Source organism: Monodon monoceros, unplaced genomic scaffold, assembly GCF_005190385.1.
Source record: "Monodon monoceros isolate NGI ecotype Baffin Bay Population unplaced genomic scaffold, NGI_Narwhal_1 Super_Scaffold_13, whole genome shotgun sequence".
In the NCBI taxonomy this organism is placed as follows: domain Eukaryota; kingdom Metazoa; phylum Chordata; class Mammalia; order Artiodactyla; family Monodontidae; genus Monodon; species Monodon monoceros.
Window position 1 is genome coordinate 14,944,149 of NW_021703769.1, and position 10,486 is coordinate 14,954,634.

Here is a 10,486-nt window from a genome sequence, read left to right on the forward strand (position 1 = left end):
ATCTTAGTATCCCAAACTATAAAATCAAAGAGGTTTGTTGGACTCCAACTTCCAAACGCAGTCCATGGCCCTGAGCCATCTGAGTCACCTGAGGAACATACACAGTCAGATTCTCAAGCCTTGCTGCAAACCGAAGTCTGAATCTCCAGGAGCAGAGTACAGAAATCTGTAAAGAGCTTCCCAAGTGATTCAGAGGAACATCCGCATTTGATAATTACAGAACAAGATGATCTGTAATTGACCTCAAACTAACTCTCCTGATAACAGAAAGTTGTGCTGTGACCTTGCCATGTCCACGGCTCTCTTTGGGCCTCAGGGTTTTCTTCCCCTGTCTGTAATATGAGTGGGTTGGACTAAAATAGCTGATCTCCAAGGGCCTTTCCCACGCTGCCAAGTTTGTAGTTTTCAAACTTATGAATGAAACTTTAAACTTTGGGGTCAGAGGCAGAATGACAAAAAGCCACAAGCTGGGACAAACTGTCCTCTCTGCGCAGAAGAAGAGACTGCCTCTGGTCACTTGGTCATTGACGTCACTCTCACATTGGGCTCCCACTGTGAGCACATAAAGACAACTCCTGCTGGGGGCACTTTCTAGATCCACCCCCGTAAATCCCTTGGGAAATGCCCTCTTAGAGGTCTATGGACTTTGGAACCCTTCTTGTCTTTGAACACTGGCTCTACTACTGTCTTACTGGGTGACCTTAGGGAAGTTACTTTATCTATGAGTCTCAGTTTCCTCCTCTATGAAATGGGGGTCAGAATATTACCCATGTCCTGGGCTTTCCTGAGAATCAGATGTGTGTCGGGCCTTGTCTCACTGCCGGATATGTGGTCAGCATTATGTAAACATTAGCAAATTAATTACTGTTATTATTTCTTCCCTTGGAATGTGGGAGTGGTAATAGCTGTTCTCTCAGATTTATGGCAAGGATCTAAGTAGATAACAGACAGAGTGAGCTCCTCTTACCTGGCACATAATAGGAGCTCAGTAAATTTGGTACCTTCTCTTCCTAATCCCATCCCACCCCTGAGTTCTCCAACCCCCCGCCCCCCCGTACTTCTCCCTTCTTCCCTCCCAAGGGTGCCCTACAGCCTCCGCTCCGTGATCTTTTTCAGGGAAGGTTTGCAGGAAAACACTTAAGGGAGACACATGTCTCAGGTTATGCAACTCTGTGCTTACATTTTTTGGAAACTCCACGTGGGAGGCTAGCGTTTGGCTGCCTGTCCTCTGCATTGGTGATCATCCTGGGCTCTGGCCAGTGAGTCACTCTCTTAGAAGGGAAACCAGAGAGAGTTCATTCATTGCCTGCTTGTTTTTTCCTCTGGACTGAGAACCCTTTGTTACCTCCACTGTTTTAAGGGCTGCGTGTGCCTCTGTTTCTGGGGAAGGATATTTGCTGAGCACCTACTGTGTGCCAGACACATATTATCACATTGAATCTTTTTTTTTTTTGGCCACGCTGCGCAGCCCGACCAGGGGTGGAACCCATGCCCCCTGCATTGGGAGCCAGCGTCTTAAACACTGGACCGCCAGGGAAGTCCCCATTTAATCTTTATTTAATTTCCAAAACGAGCCTGTGAATTGTAGGTACAATGAATGGTGCTACTTAACAGATGAAGAACCTCGGCTGAGGAAAAGGACAGTTTACCCAAGACCACACTGCCAGTGAGTGGTAGAGCTTGAACTCCAACCCAGGTCAGCCTGACTCCACACATACCTCTTCCCAGCGCACAATAGAAAGTGCACTGGACTTTACAGTTTACATAGAGCTTTCAACTACATGATCTTATCATTCCAACAGCTCTGGGGAGGTGGGTATATACATTTTCCCCATTTTACAGATGAAGAAACTGAGGCTCAGAGAAAGAAGTGACTCAGCTCAGTATACAGCTGAGGTGTGGTTGGTCTTGTCAGTTGGAATGATCAGAGTTAAGAAGCCTCTGGAGCTTTAATCTTTCCACTCCAGCCTCCCACTTCTTTACACCAGAGGGGGTCGAGGAACTGGTTTTCTGTGTTCTGTGCTCAGTGGTCAGTGGTTTCTACAAATCACCTCTCTGTGGAGGATGGACGATGCCAAGCATTCCAGTGGGTGGCTGGGCCTCTGAGCAGAGGGTGTTGTTTCTCTTGAATCAAGAACTCTTTTCCAGGGATTGGTTACCCAGGCCAAAGACACCCTGGAAAGAAGTGAGATTTTCTGAAACAGTTACCCCAGCCCCTCAGGTTTTCTGACCCCACCGTGTACTATACTTTCTGCCCCTCCCTAGAAATTACTCCTTACTCTGACTTTGAAGGATTCAGGGCTTTATTTTAAGAAGAAAAGATGTTTTCTTCACTTTCCTTTTCGTCTTCATTCGCTCAGTCAGTCATTCAATCATTCATTTGATAAATATTCATTCAGCATTTACTATGTGTCAAGAACCGGTCTGAGTATACAGATAGAGATGAATAAAATGGGGACCTCCCTGGTGGTCCAGCAGTTAGGACTCTGCCATTTCACTGCTGAGGGCGTGTGTTCAATCCCTGGTTGGGGAACTAAGATCTCGCAAGCCGTACGGCGCAGCCAAAAAAGAATAAAGAGAAAATCTTTGCCCTCGTAGAATTTATTTTCTCATGGAGGAGAGAGACAATAAACAAGTCAACCAACAATGTAAAATTCATCAAGCAGTGAGAAGCACTATGAATAAAAATGAGGGTCAGGGGACAGAGACAGTAGAGTATGGAGGGTGAGAGCTGTCACTTCAGAAACGGCAGTCAGCAAAGCCTTCCCGGAAGAGGTGGCATTGAAACAGAGATCTGACTGAAGCAAAGGATGAAGCCAACTGGATATCTGGGGAGAATATTCCAGATAGAGGGAACTCAAGGGCAAAGCCCTCAGGCAGGAATGAGATTGGCATATTCACGGGAGAGCAAGGAGGCCAGTGTGGCAGGATCTGAGTGAACAGAGGGAGGAACGGAGGTTACCCCATCACCCTTGACCAAGAATGGACAGCTTACAGTTTATTTTTAACTTACAACAACCCTGGGAGGTGAGTGGGGTAGCTGGGTGGGGGTAGGCGGGAGGGATGGGAAGAGGGGGCAGATTCACTCATTCACAAATATTTATTTATTTATTTATTTTTAATAACCAAAAAATTGGGGGGTGGGCCGTGCCACACAGCTTGCGGGAACTTAGTTTGCTGACCAGGGATCGAACCCAGGCCCCCTGCAGTAGAAGCGTGGAGTCCTAACCACTGGACTGCCAGGGAAGTCCCCACAAATATTTATTGAGTGCTTACTATGTAGCAAGCGCTGTGTTAGCCTATAGGTATCCAAAACAGACATAGCTCCTCCCTTCAGGGATCTTCTGATCTAGCAGGGGAGATACACAATAAAGCAGGAAAATCAAGAAATAATTGAATAAAGATAAATTGCAGTGAATGTGATAAAAGAAACCATGTAAAAGAATTTGGGCAGGAACATAATTTGGCCTCAGGGGTAGGTCTGTTTGAGGAAGGAGTATGAAAGGAGTAGCCCTGAAAGATGAGTGGAGTTAGCCAGGACAAGGATGTGTCAGCGCATTTATACCAGTCCCTATGTCATCACACAATGATTCTCATTTATTAAAGGAGAAAACAGACTTGAGACATGGGATGTCAATCGCCCATGTGATAAATCAAATGGCCAAGCCAGGCTTCCACCGAGGTTCTTTACCTCCTTGCCCTGTTACCTTCTGTTGCACCAATAGCTTTTGCTGTTTGCAAAGAGCAGATTCTGATGGCTGTGGCATCTAGAAAATAATTGTGCTATCTCTGCCTTGACTAGATGTGGCTAGAGGCAGGGGAAAAAGACCTCATGGAAACAAGGAAAGATGGGAGAAAATTGTAAGTTGAGCTGAATGATTGGTGAAGGGAGGTGATGGGCTGAGGATGGAAGTGCCCTGCTCTGTGCGCTGCACTCCAGCCCTTGGTGCTGCTGGGTGTGAATCACATGGCACTAAGCCAACCACATCTAAGTGCTCAGAGGATGCTCTCTATCAGGGACTCAGAAGCAATAGGGTGTTGTGGAAAGAGCCCAGGGCTAGAAACCAAGGGATCTGGGTTTAGATGAAAGCTTCTTAACCTGGGAAACTCACTTCATCTCTCCGAGCTTTCGTTTTTAAATGGTTATAGTAACACCAGCCCTGGCTACCCTCTAGGACTGTGTGGGGTGTATAGATGCAATAACCTAGATGAAATCTCTTTGTAGAACTACATAGTACTCTGTGAATGGTTGGAATTACTAATATCTATGCCTTTCTCTAGCTGTCAGAGTAGGGGACTGCAGGGGAAGCAGTATGCAGGAGGTTCTCAGGGACCAATCTCTCAACCTCTTTTCTAGCATCTTCCTCTCTGCTCCCTTGGGGACAGTATACTTCAAAGATGTTTTTGAGGGGAGAACAGGAATGAGAGCTGCGAACTCAGTGGGACAACACAGTGAGACAGAATCAATGAAACCTGATTTAAATCCTGTATTAGTCAGCTGTTGCTGCATAACAAACAACCCCCAAATCTCAGGGGCAATCAGCATGTATTTCTCAATGGTGGGTTTGTAGGTCAGCCAGGGCAGCTTTGTTACAGCTTTGCTGTCATTTCTCCTCTCTGAGCCTGTTTTCTCATCTGTAAAATAGAAGTAATACTACTTTACAGGGTCAGAGTGAGGATGATGTTCAACCTTCCCTTTTAACTAAACAAACCCTCTGTTCAGGATATGTTAGAAGCTAGATGACGTTCACGCTCTAGACCCACTAGTAATCCAAGAAGTGGTCTGACCTGAAAGCTCTCACTCTAGGAGACAATGAAGGCTACTGGCCAAGCCAATCAGACTGGCTGTCCCCCAAATTCAGACTAGAATAGAGAGCCAGTAAGTCAGTAAAAGAGACAGAGGCACACATCCAGGAAGAGGAGATACCCTCAAATAAAGATCAGGCAGGCTTCAAGAGCTGAAGATAAGTCTGCCAGCCCCTGGAATCACCTCAGCTATTGATAGCTTCCTTTCAGTTTCAGTCTTTGGCCCCCCTATGTCCCTCTAATAACCCCCAAGCCCTTTTTTCTTAAAGAGTCCTGAGTGAGACATTGCTCCCTGCACTTGGAAGCATTGCACTAACACGGAGAAGATGCATATAAAGTTGCCAGCCCTGAGCTTGGCATATAGTATGTTCTTGGCCCCTGGTAGCTACTGTTCACTAATCAGGGAGCTGCTTAAGAGCAGGAATGGGGTCTCATCCACCATGGTTTTTCAAAAGGCCTCTCACATAGAAGATGTTCATCAGATGTTTATTACAGGACTTCTCTGGTGGCGCAGTGGTTAAGAATCTGCCTGCCAATGCAGGGGACAGGGGTTCGAGCCCTGGTCCGGGAAGATCCCACACGCCACGGAGCAGCTAAGCCTGCGTGCCACAACTACTGAAGCCCACGCGCCTAGAGCCTGTGCGCCACAAGAGAAGCCACCTCAATGAGAAGGCCACGCACCACAGTGAAGAATAGCCCCCGCTCGCCACAACTAGAGAACGCCTGCGCGCAGCAACAAAGACCCAACGCAGCCAAAAAAAGAAAAGAAAAGAAAAAAAAGTTTATTACTTAAATGACCAAATGAGTGAATTTCTATGTCTGAGCCCCTATGGAAAAACATTCAAATGGCATTTATCCATTTATCCACAGAGCAAAGAGCAAAGAGTCACCGAATATCCACTTGTGTCAGATCTTGGACAAGGTGCTAGGAATCTCTCCGTAGACAAGACAATATCCCTGCTCTCGTGAAGCTTATGTCTGAAGTTGAAGTGAATGATAAACAAGAAAAAGGATCAATATATGATGTCAGGTAAGAGAAGTGTTATGACAAAAAAAGTCAAGCAAAGCAAGGAAAAAGAGTGATTGAAAGAGGGGAGGGCTGTTTGGAGAATTCTTTAACATACCTTGTGGATGCTGACTCACTGTGTGGGCCTTGGTTTGCCTGTCTCAATGGGAGTGCTGTTGGATTGAATGGGCTGGGAGAATCCTTCTGAGCCCAGTGTTCCCAGTTTCTGTGGTTATGCAAGGCAACGGCTGAACATTCCACAGCCTCTGGAAACCCCAGGTTGTCATTATCTGGAGCTGAAGAGAGATTTGCATGGAGCAAAGAAGACCAGAGAGGGTTGGTGCCATTCTGGGAGAGAGAAGGCCCCAGGACTCACTCTCTCAGATGTTCTGAAAATAGTGACGTGATTCCCTGTTGTTTACTGTGTGTGAAGACCTGTTGGGGAGGGAGCTTCCCAACTCGAGACTGTCACAGGTAGACCTCTGTTATCATAACAACGGGTAACATCTATGTGCAAGATATGTGCTAAGAACCATACTCTCAACACTCATGATATGGGAACTATGACAACTCCCAAGTTACAAATGAGGAAACTGTGACACAGAGAGGTAAAGTATCCTGCCCCAGGTCACACAGCCAGGATTACAGCCCAGATCTTTCTGACCCTGAAGACTGGGATCTTAATTTCTAACTCTAACACGAGTGAGAAAGGGATGTATGCCAAAGGAGAGGGACAAATGAAATACAAGTTATCTCAGGGGAAGGAGAGATGAGAGGTAGAAGGAAAGAATGAGGGATTTGCAAAGGCTTCCTGGAGGAGGAGGCCTTGGAGGTGGGTCATTAAGCACAGGATTTGTTGTAGCTTCTTGAGCTTGGTGTCTCAGTCTGGTGCAGGGAATTGGGGACTTCAGTTCAGTTCTACAAACCTTGGACTACTGCATTTTGTTTTGTGAGAGCCAAGAAAAAACCTATTAGAACTTTTTAAAGGGGCCCAGGGTCCAGTCAAATTGTTTTTAACTCTTCCGGGGTCAGGACTTTGTGGATCTGAAGAGAGACTCAAATTTTATGCCCCAGAAAACTTTACATAGAGACACATACCCAACAGAAGTAGGGACCATCCACATACTTTTATCCCCAATCCAAGGAGCACAGTTTAAAATCCCACAAATTCACAAATAACTACATTCAAACATGTTGGATGCCTTCAGAGAGATTCTCAGAACTTGGATAAGCAGAGATTAATTTCTTTCTTTCTTTTTTTTTTTTCCGATGGTTAGCTGAGATTAATTTCTTAATTTCAGAAGGTTAGGATAGATTTATAGAAGAGCTTTCACTAACTGTCTCAACTTAGCACTCCTCAATCCTTTCTGCTAGTTACTCGCTAATGATTATTGAAAAACTATGTAGAATGGGCATCATCAGAAAATCTACAAGCAACAAATGCTGGAGAGGGTGTGGAGAAGAGGGAACCCTCTTGCACTGTTGGTGGGAATGTAAATTGATACAGCCACTATGGAGAACAGTATGGAGGTTCCTTAAAAAACTAAAAACAGAATTACCATATGACCCAGCAATCCCACTACTGGGCATATACCCAGAGAAAACCACAATTCAAAAAGACACGTGCACCCCAATGTTCACTGCAGCACTATTTACAATAGCCAGGCCATGGAAGCAACCTGAATGCCCATCGACAGACGAATGGGTAAATAAGATGTGGTACGTATATACAATGGAATATTACTCAGCCATAGAAAGGAATGAAATTGGGTCATTTGTAGAGACGTGGATGGATCTAGAGACTGTCATACAGAGTGAAGTAAGTCAGAAAGAGAAAAACAAATATTGTATATTAATGCATATATGTGGAACCTAGAAAAATGGTACAGATGAACCAGTGTGCAGGGCAGAAATTGAGACACAGATGTAGGGAACAAACATATGGACACCAAGGGGGAAAAGTGGCGGGGGAGGGGGGGGGTGGTGGTGGTGTGATGAACTGGGAGATTGGGATTGACATGTATACACTAATATGTATAAAATGGATAACTAATAAGAACCTGCTGTATAAAAAATAAATAAAATAAAATTCAAAAAAAGGTTTTACAAAAATTTTAACTGTTTATAGAGATATAATTGACATAAAATAAATGACATGTATTTAAAGCATACCGTTTGACATATGTATACACTTGGGAAACCTGTCTTACAAACTTAGATGATTATTAAGCAGAAAAAGTAAGGTTCCCCGCTCCATGAGTCACATATCCCTGAATGAATATTGCTTGTGCTAGAATGAGATAGGTTTTTAGCAATAATTTTATGCCCATTTTTCTTTTTTTCTTGCGGTCAAACAGTGGTGTGCCAAAGCCAGCTTGTACTGGTTCAATTTGGGGAAATTTTGTGGGTAGTTGTAACACATAATGATTACAAAAAATTAAATTATATAAACTTACAGTTAAATGAACTGTATTTAAAACAAAGGAAATAAGTACTCAAAACTCATCACTTACTAATTATTTCCCTACATTTTACTGTTATCTATGCTCTTGATATTATCTGCAACTATTGTGTCTGTGCGGTAGAAATACTGCTCATCTCTAACCAACTCTGTGTTCAGTGACACCACATTGGTAGCTTGAAATCAGCCCTGGGGGAGTATTTACACCACAGAAATTGGCCAATGGTACAAATTAGCACTACCCGCCTCCCCCAACCTATTGTTACACATTTACCAGCACAGGGCTGGCTGTAAGTGCTGAGAAACCTTCTTCAGTTAATGAAGTTGACGGGAACAAAAGGAGTGTTGTTACAGTGATGTGATGACAGATAACTGAAATTGCATAGTGACCTATCATCAAAAATTATTTTTAATGATCTATCTACTGACAACTGGATTAGACCTTACTTCCATTCTGTGGAAATCAAGGATTGCAAAACCCATCTGACTTGCAAAAGGATTTCTTATTCTGACCTGAAATTCATTTATTTTCTGTTTATTTCCAAATCCTAAGGAAGAGTATTGAGAAGAGCTGAAATTGATTGCTCACTTTTAAACCTGTAGGGAAAAACATGATCAGGGTTGGAAGCTTGCTTTACTGTCAAGGCTCTCTGCCTCAAAAGATTTTCATCCTTTGGGGCTTCCCTGGTGGTGCAGTGGTTGAGAGTCTGCCTGCCAAGGCAGGGGACACGGGTTCGTGCCCCGGTCCAGGAAGATCCCATATGCCGCGGAGCGGCTGGGCCTGCGCGTCCGGAGCCTGTGCTCCGCAACGGGAGAGGCCACAGCAGTGAGAGGCCCGCGTACTGCAAAAAAAAAAAAAAAAAAAAAAGATTTTCATCCTTTGATAATAATTAAGGTATGGAAGAGGGAAAGTTACTCCCAAGTCTCCACTTTGTGTATGAATTCATAATGTGCCAACAGAGGCCAAATACCCTGGTTCTGAAGCCATGCTTCAGCCTTAGAAAGATAGATATATATATGTATTATATGTACACATATCTTTATGGTATATATACAGGTGTCTGTGTGTGTGTATATATACATATATATATATATACAATCAATGCCCAAGTCTAGGCACTTTGGGCACTGATTGATTGTCATAGCATACTCCCCCCCTAATAATTCCAACAGTACTTGTACTTGGGGCCTCAGGGAATTTTACCAAATCCCTCCCCCCCACACACACACTCACACACACAAATATACACTGTAAGGAGGATATTCAGGGGATAAGGAGAACATGAAACTATCTTTTACAAAGGGTGGGAGCAGATCTCAGAATTAAGATAAACTTGTCCACCGGTTCTCAAAGAGATCAAACTTTTTTTTTTGCGGTACGCGGGCCTCTCCCTGTTGTGGCCTCTCCCGTTGCAGAGCACAGGCTCCGGACGCACAGGCTCAGCAGCCATGGCTCACGGGCCTAGCTGCTCCGCGGCATGTGGGATCTTCCCGGACCAGGACACGAACCCGTGTCCCCTGCATCGGCAGGCGGACTCTCAACAACTGCGCCACCAGGGAAGCCCAAGATCAAACTTTTTAAGAAGTTCAAAATCTGGAAAACAAATCCCTTAAAACAGAGGTCAGCCACCCTAAGACTAAAAAGTCTGCTCTGCAGCTTGTTTGTGTTCAGCCCACTAAGAATAGTTTTACATCTTTAAATGGTTGGGGGAAAAAAAAAATCAAAAGAAGTATGCTATCTCGTGACATGTGAAAATTATATGAAATTCAAATTTCAGAGTCCATAATAGTGTTTTATCAGGACACAGCCACTGTCCTTCTTTTAAGTATTAACATTTAAGGCTGCCTTTGAGCTGCTGTGCTAGAGTTTGAGTAATTGTGACAGAGACCATCTGGCTTGCAAAGCCTAAAATATTTAGCTCTTTACAGAAAATGATGGCTGACCCCTGCCTTAAAACAACCCGCATTCACTGCCCATTTGGAAAGCCTTCTGTCCCTCAGAGGGCGGCGTACCCGGTTGGAAGGGCGCTAATCTAAATTCACGACCCTGGACAAGTCCTTCCTTTCCGTGGGCCTCAGTTTCCCCAGTTGCCCATCTGTAAAATGGGGTTAGGCACAGTGATCTCCCGTCACCTGCCTAGCAGGGGATCGGGGATCCGGGTTGCTGGAGGCCAGGGATTCGGGTGGACTGTGCGGCCCGGTCCACGGGGCGG